This window comes from Lissotriton helveticus, chromosome 5_1 (assembly GCF_964261635.1).
Source record: "Lissotriton helveticus chromosome 5_1, aLisHel1.1, whole genome shotgun sequence".
NCBI classification, from domain to species: domain Eukaryota; kingdom Metazoa; phylum Chordata; class Amphibia; order Caudata; family Salamandridae; genus Lissotriton; species Lissotriton helveticus.
In genome coordinates, this window is record NC_136065.1 from 1,342,169,279 (window position 1) to 1,342,182,850 (window position 13,572).

General features: G+C 46.4%; 1 protein-coding gene across 2 annotated transcripts in view; it reads right to left on the reverse strand.

Moving 5' to 3' along the window:
• Positions 1–13,572, reverse strand: part of CELSR2 (cadherin EGF LAG seven-pass G-type receptor 2) — a 325,195-nt gene that overhangs the window by 197,895 nt on the left and 113,728 nt on the right. The gene's annotated exons all lie outside the window — the stretch shown is intronic.

Genomic DNA, 13,572 nt, shown 5'->3' on the forward strand with positions numbered 1-13,572 from the left:
GAGGGCAAATCCATTTCATACCCTAAGCAGCCACTTATCTTTGCCCATTCATTTCCACAAGCCATTTAGCTAGGTCACCTCCTGTTCTGCACAGGCCGAGGCAGGGCATCACTGAGCTGTTGCCTATGCCAGAGCCCTGCTTCCCCCTCTAGTGCATGCCCATGACCCTGAAATCCTTTCGAAAGATGACCAACAGTGACTCATCCAAATGGTGCATTGGCATCGGATGCCAGATGCATGTCCTGAAGGTGACTTGTCATAAGTGCAAGGGGCTCCGGGATTCTAGGCTAAGTGACAGATGAAGGAGAGAGAACAGCAAGGGTTCTGCATCAGGAACAGACTTTCTTCAATATTTATGGACAGTTTTGTCGGGCATATGTGCGATATCAACATTCATTTTGTAAAAAGTAATTTCTGAGTATAAGTTGGCCTGTCAAAAGAAGCTCCATAAACACTTTTTGTACATGTTTGATGTGTAACAAAAGCGACCTAAAAGGTTTTCCATAAAAATGCACTGGTCTGAAAATCCTGCCGAGGGCTAGGAATCTGGTCAACAGCCTCTTCGAAATCTCATTTTGAATAAGCAAGCATTGGAGCAGACCATGTAACACAGAGCGTGTGCGCTTCAGTTTCAGTATTAGTGAACTGTCTGTCCGAGGAAGTCATTCCTATCCACATGGTGCAGTCCTTATTTGACAAGTACACCGTTTTATTGCTGACACCTTCCAAGACTCCTAAAAGTAAACAAAGTTTCAAAAGCAAGAAGAACTAAAGAGAGAAAAAAAATAAGCATTCCCACGGAGTGTAGCACGTTATAAAATATTTACGCCCAAAAGAAATACTTTTCAAAGAAAAGAAACAAAATGGATTTAAATTGTAAATACCAAATGTTTGTTCAGTGTCCACAATTAAGTTTGTTACAATTCCTGCAGCTAACTACAATTTGCAACTTTAGTTGCTAGGTGGCTACAGAAAAACGTAATACCATGTTTCCAGTTCTTGGGCCAGCACTAATAAATGTCAACTGAAAACTGGAAGGAGGCAGCTTAATTTTTAAAAATAAGTGCCAAGGCTAGTCTAATCAGGGGAAACTGCCGCTTGCACCACCCATTGCCATTGTCAGCGTTGTCAATGACAGCACCTATACAATTACTAACCAGCACACAGGTACAAGTGTGAAAATGCCGCCTATCCCAGGTCCCCAAAGTTATAAAAATAGCCTGAGCGGCAGGTATTAGTTGTTTTTAATGAATACTGAATAAATGAACAATTGCAGTTCAGCCATCTCTAAATTATACAAACAGCACCATCATGTGGCAGCTGTCAGTAAGTGTCGGTGCCAACAATTACGTGCTGGTGCCAAGCACTGGAAACCACCAGCTCAAATTAAGCACTCAAGGAGGTTGTGTCAAAATTCAGAGAGGACATAGGCATAAGGCATAAGGTTAGAGGCAACAAGCAGACACTGCCTGCTAGCCAGTGGTTAATTTGTAAAAGAATAAGTGCCAGGGCGCTTGTCAGGAGGCAGATTGCACTAGCCCATTTCTCCTGTTAGCGCAGCCTAAAACAGAACCAACTACTAACCATGTAAGTGGGGAGAGGATGTGGCCTAATGGCCAGAGCTACCGACTTCGGAGCTGGGGAACCAGGTTTGATTATCAGAGACTGATTAACATTCTATGATTCTGGGAAAATCACTTAATCTCCCTGTGCCTCTGTGCTCATGAAAAGTGCAGGTGTAGATGATTAGCTGCCAGGGCTGAGCACCGGAAAACACCAGCTCAAATTAAGCACTGCTGCTAGCATTATACCTAAATCCAAAAAAAGGTAAGTGCAATATAAATTCACAGCGCTGGGCCTGTCGCTGGTGAAGTGCAGCACTGCCATACATTGCCTTTCAGCCAGGAGACCAACTGAGACAGCCTGGGGGAAAAAGATATGATGAAGTGGGCACCGGCTGAAGAACGACGGAAGAGAGGGGTCAGGACGGATGAGGGTGGGGCAAAGGATCTGACAAACTGGGCGGAGATGATGAACAAAATGGCAGAACCCCTGGCAGACTACGCTTTACACAGGGCAACTACCAGGGAGGAGTATACTGGGGCAAGGAGTGGGGGTAAATAGGAGAAGCAGTAATGGAACGACTCCACAGGTAGCCGGGAGAGAACACAAGAGAGGAAATTGTGCAAGCCATGAAGAGTAGGAGGGTTTGCGGCTGCAAGTATGAACCCAAAATAAGGTGGAGCAGTTTTATTCATCCACGTGAAATAGAGGAATGTAATGAGCCCAGGTGATATATATATATATATATATATATCCGAAGATTACCCCGACCACTTCCAGAAGACACCTGGCGAGGAAGGAGACTCAGGCCTCTGCAGCAAAGTTTCAGGCAAGAAATACTTTATTAATCACCTCTCATGACGACGCGTTTCGGGCTGTGCAGCCCTTGATCACATTCAGCCATGTATGTATGTATATATATATATATATATATCTATATATATATAGATATATAGATATATATATATATAGATATATATATATATATCAAACAAGACATGATATATAATGATATATGTTTATAAGATTAAATACGTTAGGATAAAGTTGCGATGATGTTTGACTCACGGAAAACACAAGTAAAGATCATTCAAAAATGGTTCGTTGCATGGAGGATTATAGGCGTGTTATGATAGTGCCTGTGTAAGCGCAGGCGTGTGTGGTCTACATGACTGTTGAGTGTACTGGTTGGTGTGTATGCACTTTATAAAAGCAAAACCTATCAGCTTTGTCATTGCCTTTTCATTACGTCGATCTTCCATTAATGATGCGCTCCAGAGCTAAAATGTTTGCTTTCCATTACAATAATCGATTGCTTAGAAATATGGTTTCTTGTCCAGGAACTGCGGTCTAAATTTCTCATCAATAATCCCCCAATAAAGAATCTGCATTTAATGCTACTATTTATGTACATATCATACGAAAGGCCTCTGACACATCATTGGCTCTTCGCCTTCACCACTGTAGTCCTACCTTGTACATAAGTTTTCCAACAAAGCAGTCCTGCGGAAGCACACCACTTCTGCCCAATGAAAGCTGTAGGAAGGAGGATTGGTGGGCGGAGCCAAAGCCCCTTCCCTGGTGGTCTAGCCTGTGTTCTGGGGAGAAGCTATGAAGCTCGACCTAAGAAGGCGGGTCCATAACCCCCCCCCCCCCCCCCCCCCCCCGCTGTAGTGGCCGCCTCCATGTCCCTGGCAATGGAACGTGTCTGCTGCCACGAGGTGCCGGAAACCGAGCCTCCCCGCCGGAAGCTTGAAGTCTCGTAGCATAGTCCGCAAGACAGCTCAGTGGGTTGCATGCTACGAACTTGGACATCTGCCAGTTCCAGATATCTGAGTGTCACTCCCAGATAATACTTCCAAATGTGAAGCTGACTCGGACCTTCATTCTTCCCAAGTTGATAATATGAGTACCACTGGCTTGGGAAATAACGCCTAAAGCACCAAGGAAACGACTTCGTTTGTAGTGTGCGCTATATAATCGTCGTTGCGCCTTCAGCAGTCCTGAGCGAGCACCAACCAGGCTGCTCCAACAAAGTTTACTTTTTAATGAATTATTCATGCCGTTGTCGCGCAAGACACGTTTTAAAAGGCTTGAGAACAGGCAAGAGTGAGCCTCCAGAATGTTAACAGCCCCCCCTGCCGACCCCAGCTTTCACCCCGCCCAACAAAGGCCCCCTGTTTGCTGCTGATGTCATGCTAATTAAAAGCACTTTGCAGCCAGGCCTGGGCGGCGATTCACAGGCCCCTGTGGAGGGAGGGACAGGTTGGAGCCCAGCTGCAACCCCATACCTAGGCCAGGAGAGGACGCACCCACACATTGGCAGACACTACAAACTTCCTACTCGCAGACTTTGTTCTTTAAGATATGTTTGTTTACTTACGCGACGGGGCACTGAGGCAATACCACCCTGCGTCGCCCCTGTTCCAATCTCCTGTGCACAATCCACCCCTCCCCGGCTCCCCGCTACGGCCCGCGTTTGTCACCCCACCTCCATCTTTCCTGTGCACCCACTGGGTTCTGCCCATATCTCACACGTCCTATTTGCCCAATTTCCCACGTTTCTTTGCTTACCGTAATCAGTTCTTCCTTCCCTTTCCTATCTATGTCTGGCATCCCTCTCTCATCACCATAGCTTCTCCCATGTCTCTTATCCCACCAGTGAAACATCTTCCCATCTATGGAGAGGTCAACCCACCAATCATCTGTGGACCATTTATAGGCAGATCCACACGTCCACCAAATCACTCACCTATCTATGGACACATCCACCAAACATCTACGGACATACTCACCCTTCTATAACCCGCCACCCATCAATGAACCCTCTCCCACCCCACATCCATTTACAAAGTCATCCACTGGTCTATGAAACCATATCCAAGAAACCATCGGTGTGCCTACGGACTGCACGAGGACTTATAAACTCACCAATGCATGGGCACTGGTCAATGGCCCCACTGCAATTATTATTTGTATTGGTTTTGTTGAGTGTATATGCACCTAAGGGTTACAGTGGTAGATATCTGGACTAACCGGGAAAGAAGAGCTTGAGAAGTGGGCAAAGAAAAGTAAGACATTTTAACTAACTACCTGACTCCGAGATGATTTTGTTCACTTCTGATCGATGGCGTGAGGTCATTCCCGATAAAGATTGAGAATGATTAGCGGTGATCAGAGACGGTAACTGTAGAGTAAGAAAAATGCAATAAAGCATTTGTACTACGGCACAGCGTCTTAAAGTCAATTCTGTTTCCAACTGGGAGCCAATGTAATGCCTTCAGAGGGCTACAAACCCAGCTAAATACGAGAGGCCCACCATTCTGTCGGTCAACTGAAGTTGACTCACCAGATAAGCTGCAGATCCAAATAGAGCAAATTATTCTAGTGTCAGCACAGATTACTGAGGACTATCTATAAGACCATCACTTGTCCTTTAAATTTAAAGACTGGGGCTATATTTCAGGGCAGCCTAATCAGAGGATGGCTGACCAGTGCAACTGTTCTTTACCTGCAGGTCGAGTGTATGGATGGAGTCTATTTTGAACACATTATGAATATATCCTGAGAGAACAAGACAAGTCCGAAACCTAAAGGCCAAAAGGCGAGTATACAGAGATCAAGACTCTTGCGTTTCACCTATAACCTCGGGTTTGTCAGAACACTTATTCAGTAAAGGGCTGCATATCCAATCAGAAAACAAGATTACTCAATCAGCTCACCTTTAAACTGGCAAAGGACATAGGTGTCACACATGTAACAGTCACCAGCTTATAATACATTTTTGGTCCATGTAGGACAATTGAATTAATCATGAATATACAAGTAGTAAACAGGGGCATTATATGAGGCTCTGGCAATTAATGTCAGACACATATCATCCCCGGCAATATTCATCACTCCAGCGAATGCGAACATAGTCCCTACTTGTCTGTAAAATGAGCTAAACCTGAGGGGGTCAGAGGAACCGAGTTCCTTTCATTGGCCCAGGAAACACATTCAGTGCATTGGATTTCACCGGTGTGACCATCAGGGATGGAGCTCCAGTCATCAGACCAGCAGCGACTTGGTTCCAATAACAGGGGGTCAGACACACAGTGCCAGATTTCATAGGAATGGGCTGAGTGCCCCTCTTAGGGGTAGAAGATTTGCAGTTCCATTTAGCGGTATGGAAGAGGCTGAGGTACGCTCATAGGAGTGTCGGATTTGGAGTGGAACTGCAGGGGTTGAGTTACAGCCACTAGAAGAACAGACATTGGGTTTGCTCAGTCAGAAGGGGCTCAGTGGAGGGCGGCTGCTGACTCAGTGTTTTCCTGTCGCTAATTGTATGGACCTCAGACGCGGATGACTTCAGTTTAAGCTCATTATCGCCCACCCTGCCGGTACCTTCTCCGCGCACTTGAAGGATATGAGTGGGAAAGGCATGGTCTGCTGGGATACCACAATACAGCACATCAGCAGCCCATCACTCAAAGGGCAGGCTTAGTCCCAACAAAGGTGGCTCAGATGTATGCAAGGGCTCACGGAAAGGGGCGGGTGACAGGGGGTGGTTATCTCACAGTGAAAAAAGCCGGATGCCTCAACTGATGGCTAAAAAGTGACCAACAATGGAATAAGACGAAGTACTGGCATTGTTTTTTTTTTACCTATTATGCCCATTCATAATGATGGGAATAATGATTGAGTGATTCACGGACACACTGTTGGGTTTTGGCCACACACACAAACAAAAAATAACAATAAATAACCTTCTCGCAGGACTTTTCCACCATGTCTTTGGGGTCACCACGGATCAGGACGATTGTGCATCAGGTGCCCTGTGTTGCACAGCAGTAAGACGCTACATAAAACCTGGGGACATTGTGGGACGGCCATTTATACGGTTTCATGTTAGGACACTGTCAGCACCTTCGAGTGTTCAATCACTGGTGTGATTAAGCCACACCACACCCCACCTTTCTCCCCCTGTACTGCAAACCTCAAAGTTGGCTGCCAGGAGCGCAGCTTTCATTGGTGCAGAGGGCTCTGGCCCCCGGGGCTATGGGTGCGAGAGCCCACTTAACCATCAGCTTCATTCAGAGCTGCTTAATGACCTGGATGATGGTGGCCTTTACTACCCAACCAGGGAAGAGGGGGTCCATTGTTTCCCTTACTTTCGTTCGGATCCATGCAAGCTTCGCTATGCGTAGCCAAGCAATGGGACCTCACAGATATTCCTACTCTAGCCAAGCTGGTTTAAGAGCTTTCCGCACCTGTTATTATGTGTCCCCCTCAGATAGTTGCAGACCAGTCAGGCTGCAGAGCAGGTTTATCCGGCCAGGGCAGACCGCGAGTGAGGTCACGTGTCCCTGGACTGAGCTGGCAAGGTGAGGCGGCGGCAGATCCCGAAGGTGAGCAAATACAGTTGGAAGGGATGAACAGGAAGATCTGAAGTACGGATATGAGTAGAGTGACAACGGGATTGGGACGAAGACCAGGAAATCCTGTCCTGGCAGATGGAAGGCCCATAATTAGTGACTATGAGGGGGAAAAGGGTGAGGCAGGGGGAGGCGCAACTGACAAAAATATGGGGTCTATGCACAATGATATGGGGTGGGTCATGGGTATGGTCAGCCACATGGGCTAGCCAAATAGAGGTAGCTAGTGGCAAAATCTAGGCTAATGACAATGAGCTGTGGCCTAGGGACAAGGCACGAATGTTCATGACAACGACTTGTAAGGTAGTGACAAGATATGGACTCCTGACAAAATATTATGTGCTAATGAGGAGAAATGGGATACACTGGGAACAAAATGTAGGCCTGTGACAGTAAGATGTGGGCATTTAGTGCCAAGTCATACACTAGTGATGATGAGATACGAACAATAAGGTGAGGGAAACGGACATGGAAGTGTGCACTACCGACAACAGGACATTGGAAAAAACATTGGTCTAGTGGGGCTAGTGATAGAGATGACTAGGGTTATGGTAGGAATGTGTAGCTAAGCAACACGTTAGTGTAGACCAGGCTTCTCCAACGAGTAGCTCGTGAGCGAATGGTAGCTCACCAGCTGCCTGTATGTACCTTTCCTATGTGCAGCCCAGCCTACTAAATTAGAAGATTTTCTTCCTACTGTTTGTTTTTACATAATTGTGCTCAATTTATCACTTCCTATTACACACTTTCAATTGTATATTTTTGACAGGTAATATTATTTACAATATCTATGAACCTTTAAATGTATTCATATCATTCCTTAAGTTGTATTATTATTACCTTGAATATTTTTATATATCAATAGTATTCTTAAATATCCTTTTCTGTTTACTATGCATCGGTAAATGATTGCCTGTATGAAGTATTGTTTTTTGTAATTACTTTAATTTCTAAATAAACCTTTTCTTGAATTTAAAAAAAAAAAAAGAGTTTGCCTGGATAAATTAGGTTATGTATTCCAGAATTGAGGATGTGTGACTGGAAAATGTCTATATTTTCAAAAACTCATACTCTGGAGAAAAAATATATTTAGATATTATATATGAGTCACATATCATGTGATTTACTTGCTTGCTAATGTATTTTCCTGTTTTTTGTGAGTATTATTTGCAGCCCTGATGAAGTTCTAAGGTTTTGAACGAAATACGTTGGCTGGCTGTTCTCATGGCTTGTTTCACGACATACATGGAAAGTGAATAAAGAAAGCTTTAACAAGATACAGAATTGAGGACTTTTCAGTCTTTGGGTGCACCATTGCGTGTTATTATTTCCATTTGCTTCTGCTTGGCAGCGGTATCATGCAGTGGCTGGTACTGTGAATGAAGTGCACCAAGATCGGATTGAAAGGAACTGTGAGGGAGGTGCGATTCCAGGTGTCCGCCGTTGTTGTTTGGTTCTTTACACAAATCATGTGATGTTAGGGAGACTTATTAATATTATCTTGGTGTCACAGGCATTGCACCAATGGTTGTTATGTATTATCCATGCAGAGGCATTCTAAATTGAAAAAGCAAGTAGCTCTTATTACAGAATGGTTTGCAACCATTGGTGTAGACACAGCTGAGAGCGTGCCAGTAGGGATGATGGATTGTAGGTAATTCTAAAAAAGTAGTTGGGAACAAGATGATGTATGGTAGTGAATCTGATCTGTGGGCTTGTGATGTGGAAGTTCTAGGTTATCTGAGCCGAGGATTGACCAAGGAAACCACATCTTCTCCAGACAAGATGCTACATCTTGAAATGTCCACTGCTTGTCTTGACAGGGAATTTTCTTGTCCAGATCAGTTGTTGTCGGGACACGGCAGCGCTTATTTTGGATTGGGAGGACTGGCTAGGTAAGTGCAATGCTTCTCCATGGTTTACATTTCTGTAGGCCTCCTGCAGCATGGAACCGTAGGCTGCACAACAGGCAATTAGACTCCATTCTCTGCTGAAGATGTACTTTGTTCAACAAACCTGGGACAAACCACCTTACCCCCCTCCCAGTAGGACACTTACAAATAAGACGTCCCACAACATGCAACATCCCAACCATTCAGTTCAAGGCCCAGACTGTACGGCAGAGTAAGATTATGAGGTGAAGAAACTCCTGGTGGAGTGGAATCTAAGGAGACAAATGTGAAGAAAAGTGCAAAAAGGGATAAGAGGACGGACTGCATGGCACATGAAAGGGGTACTTGGTGCAGCACAAGGAGCCCGCCTAAAGACCCGATGGCAAGACAATCACAAAGTGCCCTAAAATTCCCCCAAAACAGGTTCAGAAAACAAGGGTGGGGGGGAGGAGCCTAGCCGGGAACCGAGATGGCCGCCTAGGCACTCGGCTCCGCCGACTTCGCTTCAGTGTGCACTGATCCTGCTTCTTATCCTGTCCCCGAGCCGCATTCCTGTTGAGGGGAAGTGAGGCGGTCCTCGGTGCTGTGCTCCCGGCCTGTCCATCGTCCGTCGATCCGGAGATATGCTCTCGCCTTCTGTCCGGCCCTCCATGGCTGCTGATCCGGGGTCTTGCGTGCGCGGAACGGCCGGCCCCCGATATCCTGGTGAGGATCGCCTGTGACGGGGCAGAGCTGACCGTCCGACCTGATCTGCCCGACGCGGCTGCCTCTTGCGGCGCTCTCCGGTCCGCTTCGGGGGTCCCGGGCCGGTGGCGCCTGGAGGCGTCCGGGGGGGTAGACTCCCTTTGGGACTTCTCGTCACTTCATGACTCGGCCGTTCCCTGCATCTCCCCCGAGGTACGACTGAGCGCCATTTTGTACACCGGGAGGTCGGTGATCTGAAACCTGTGCGCACTGGTGAGTGCCTGTGACTTTCCCACCGTTGCAACTGCCCTCGTCTCCTTTTCTGCCCGCATCTTGCAGTTTCCCACCTTTGCATGGATGACTTATTTGGGCTCTGGTACGGCGCGAGAGAGTGATCGGTTTGGTGTGTGGGTCAGCGACGCCCAGAATAACATGGCGGAACCTGCTGTGAAACCAATGGAGGGGGTGAGCGCCCTGACCCGTGCTCCTGAGACTACGCTTGGGATCCGGGATGTTCTGATTGCCCTCGGTACCCTTCGTGGCGTCATGATCAGCAGTGCTTGCGCTCTGAGGCGCAAATTGGAGGCCATTATTCCCACGTCCGGACGCACTTTGCTGGACTGTCCGTGCGCTCCGGCCGTTATGCCATACCCTGGACTGGAGCGGTCTGCCGATTTCTTCCGAGTGGATGTGGCGGCTCTCGAGGGCCAGTCTACCGCGACGACCACGGAACTATCTGATCTTGCTCACTACTTGGGACTGGTGCTGTGTTTGGAACTTTCCTTTGTCACCCTTCACGATACACTGTCGCTGACGGCGGACGTCGGAAAAAGACCCACTGGCCTCTCCTTGACGTCTACATTCTTCATCATGGTGGCTGGTTGGATGTATTTGACTGGTGCGCTTGAGCGCACGGGACAGGGCTGAATTTGCCTTACTGCTGGATGGTGTTGGTTTACCTGGTGATTAAACTGGACGCGCTCTGTTTTGCCTACTAATGCTCTCGCTTCTGTGTTTCCTCTGTGATCCTGGGCTCCGGGGATGTATGATCGGGTGTTGTTTTATTGCTTTTGCCTCCTCCTCCGCTCTCTCTCTTTTTCCTCCTTTTTATATTAACTTTTCTTCTATATTTAGGGTTTAGGTACTGGGCGACAGGCACGCTGCTAAAGGGGGGTAGGCCATAGCCATCTACAGTTGTGCAGGGTGGGGGGTTGGGGGATGGGTTTTCCCTTTTTCTTTTATTTTTGTTTCTATGGCCTTTTTTCTTCTTCTTCTGCTTCCTTCTATTCTCTTTTTCTGGGTTGGGGGTCGCCGGGTGGGTTGTTCTTTGCGTTTTTCATTGGATTTTCGTAAACTGTGTCCTAGCGGTTGTTGCATTGTTGTTGTTACTGGGCCGGGACTTAATTGATATTTGTGATAATTGTAGGCACATGTCTCCTGTACCTCTGCTGCATTGCCCAGTTCTTTCTAGTGGTTGCCATCCTTCTGCGGGACTCCTTGTTTGGATTGTTCATGATATTCTTCTTCCTCACGGCTAGACTCCTGATTCCCGTTTCCTTTGTGCTATATTGGAGCCTTCAGTTATAGATGGCATCCTGTGATTACCATAAAATTAAACCTCATTTATCCGGTATTGTGATTGATGTATGCCGTGATTCATGTCCTTGAAATGCTGCCGTGCCTCTGGGATGTTCGGCTAAATAGCGGTGTACCTTTTTGCATAAATAAAGGTTTTACAAAAAAAAAAAAAAGAAAACAAGGGTGGTGAAGGCACAAATGTGAAGGTGACCCTTCAGATAGGAAGCTGGGACAGGGCCATCCTTCCACGATGGGAAAGGTTCCCTGCCCCACTTACATTTCAAAGGGCTGCCTTCAACACACTCAGAAAAGAACTAGACACCAGCCTATTATCACACTAGACATCCTGGAGCATGGGCTTAGGGAAAAAAGGAAGGAACTTTCCGGAATCAGGTGCGGTGGTGGAGGAGAAATCTCCCTCACTGCAAAGGGTGGCATCAGGTATAAAAATACTGAACTTCTTGAGCCACTCATCAGTGCACTGCGGGGTCTATGGATTTTACAGAAGAAGAACTGCCTTGTTCCCCAGAAGACTTTCCTGCTGCATGATGCCTGCCTTGTTCTTCAGATGGGTGCCCTACCGCTACCAGAGGACTGCCCTGCTGCTTGAGGCCTGCCTTGTTCCCTCAGAGTACTGCCCTGCTGCTTGTCAAGGCCTGCCTTGTTTTTCAGAGGACTGCCCTGTTGCTTGTCAAGGCCTGCCTTGTTCTTCAGAGTACTGCCCTGCTGCTTGTCAAGGCCTGCCTTGTTCTTCAGAGGACTGCCCTGCTGCTTGTCAAGGCCTGCCTTGTTCTTCAGAGGACTGCCCTGTTGCTTGTCAAGGCCTGCCTTGTTCTTCAGAGTACTGCCCTGCTGCTTGTCAAGGCCTGCCTTGTTCTTCAGAGGACTGCCCTGCTGCTTGTCAAGGACTGCCTTGTTCTTCAGAGGACTGCCCTGTTTCTTGAGACCTGCCCTACTCTCTCAGAAGAAAGACTGAACCTGCTACCTTCATCAGGGCCAGTTGGCTAACCACCTGTTCTGAACCACAGGTACACAAGATCCAGAGGCCGCCCAGCAACTGCCCAGCTGACCTACTGCAACTGGCCCTGCAACATGCAACTGGACATGCCTGAGCCCCGCTGGCCACTGCTGGAGTGCATTCATGATCCCCAAGAGGTGCCTCCTCAGGTCCTGGGCAGTAAACTGGCACCAACTGAGTTCCTGTGAAATCCTAAAGTTTTGAACTCTGTGCACCAGAGTTTGAGAAGTTAACTTTTTCAGCGGGACTAACCCAGTCCCTGCATCCAGCCCGCACTTTGTGGCAGTTGGCTTGAATTTGTAACTTTGTCACTGTCCAGAGTGACCAGATGCCCACAGTTAGTGCTTTCTGCTTCTTGGCTCTATTTTTACTTGACTCTTTAAAATTGCACACCTCGGGTTCTCCTGGTTCAATTTTTTGTCATTTTGGTCTAATTTTATTAATTATATTTTACTTTATTTTTTCTAAATTGGTGTGGGATATCTCTTGTTTTCCCTTTGTTACCATGTGTGTGCTCCATAAATACCTAATACAGAGCCTCTAAATTAAGCCTGACTGCTTTTGTACCCAGCTACCAGAGGGTAAAGCACAGGTTAATTTAGTGACTTTTCTGGTTCACCCGGACAAGGATTGTTTTTGTTGCCTGAGAAGGGGTTTCACGCCCCTCAATCAAAATCACTATTTCGTCAAAGACCTAGTTCTGTTTTGTAACCCTAAATGGTATGGCATCTGGTCTCAAATGCAACTAAGCAGAATAGAAGAAGTAATATTAGTCACATAGGAAACCAGAGAGGATTTGTCTCCATCCTAATAAGTAAATACGCTCAGCATAGTGTAGCTATTTCATCTACCCAAACTCTTTCACAGCCCAGGGATTCCCAGGTAGTGGCTGACAACTCAGATCACTACTCTTCAACATGTGCATGAAGCCAAAGCAAAAAGACAACCCAAGCTCGGGGTCGCATTTGACACAAACACTGACTACACAAAGACCATCTTCAAACTCTTAAGATAATTAATCTACCATATGTTAATACTCAATGGCTATGTCACAGTCATTAAGCATTAGTTTCTACCCTGGTCAAAGAAAAGCATTAAATTACATCTGTTCATGTATCTCAATTGGAGAGTTTTTTAAACTTTTAAATTTCATCACTCATGGATCAAACAGCATCCATATACTGCTTTATATAAATGGAAATACAGTCTTTGTCCTTCCCTCCATAAGCACTATTACAGAAATTCAATGCAATGCCGATTCATTAAATGGAAACTAAATACCATATCAACATAAAGAACTGGAGAGACTCAAAATAATCAAATACATTGGCAGCATGCATACTTAAGAACTGAAGAACAAGGAAGCAGCTAATTGTAGAATACCCTACTTGGAAAAGCATTTAACGAACTGGCTGGCATC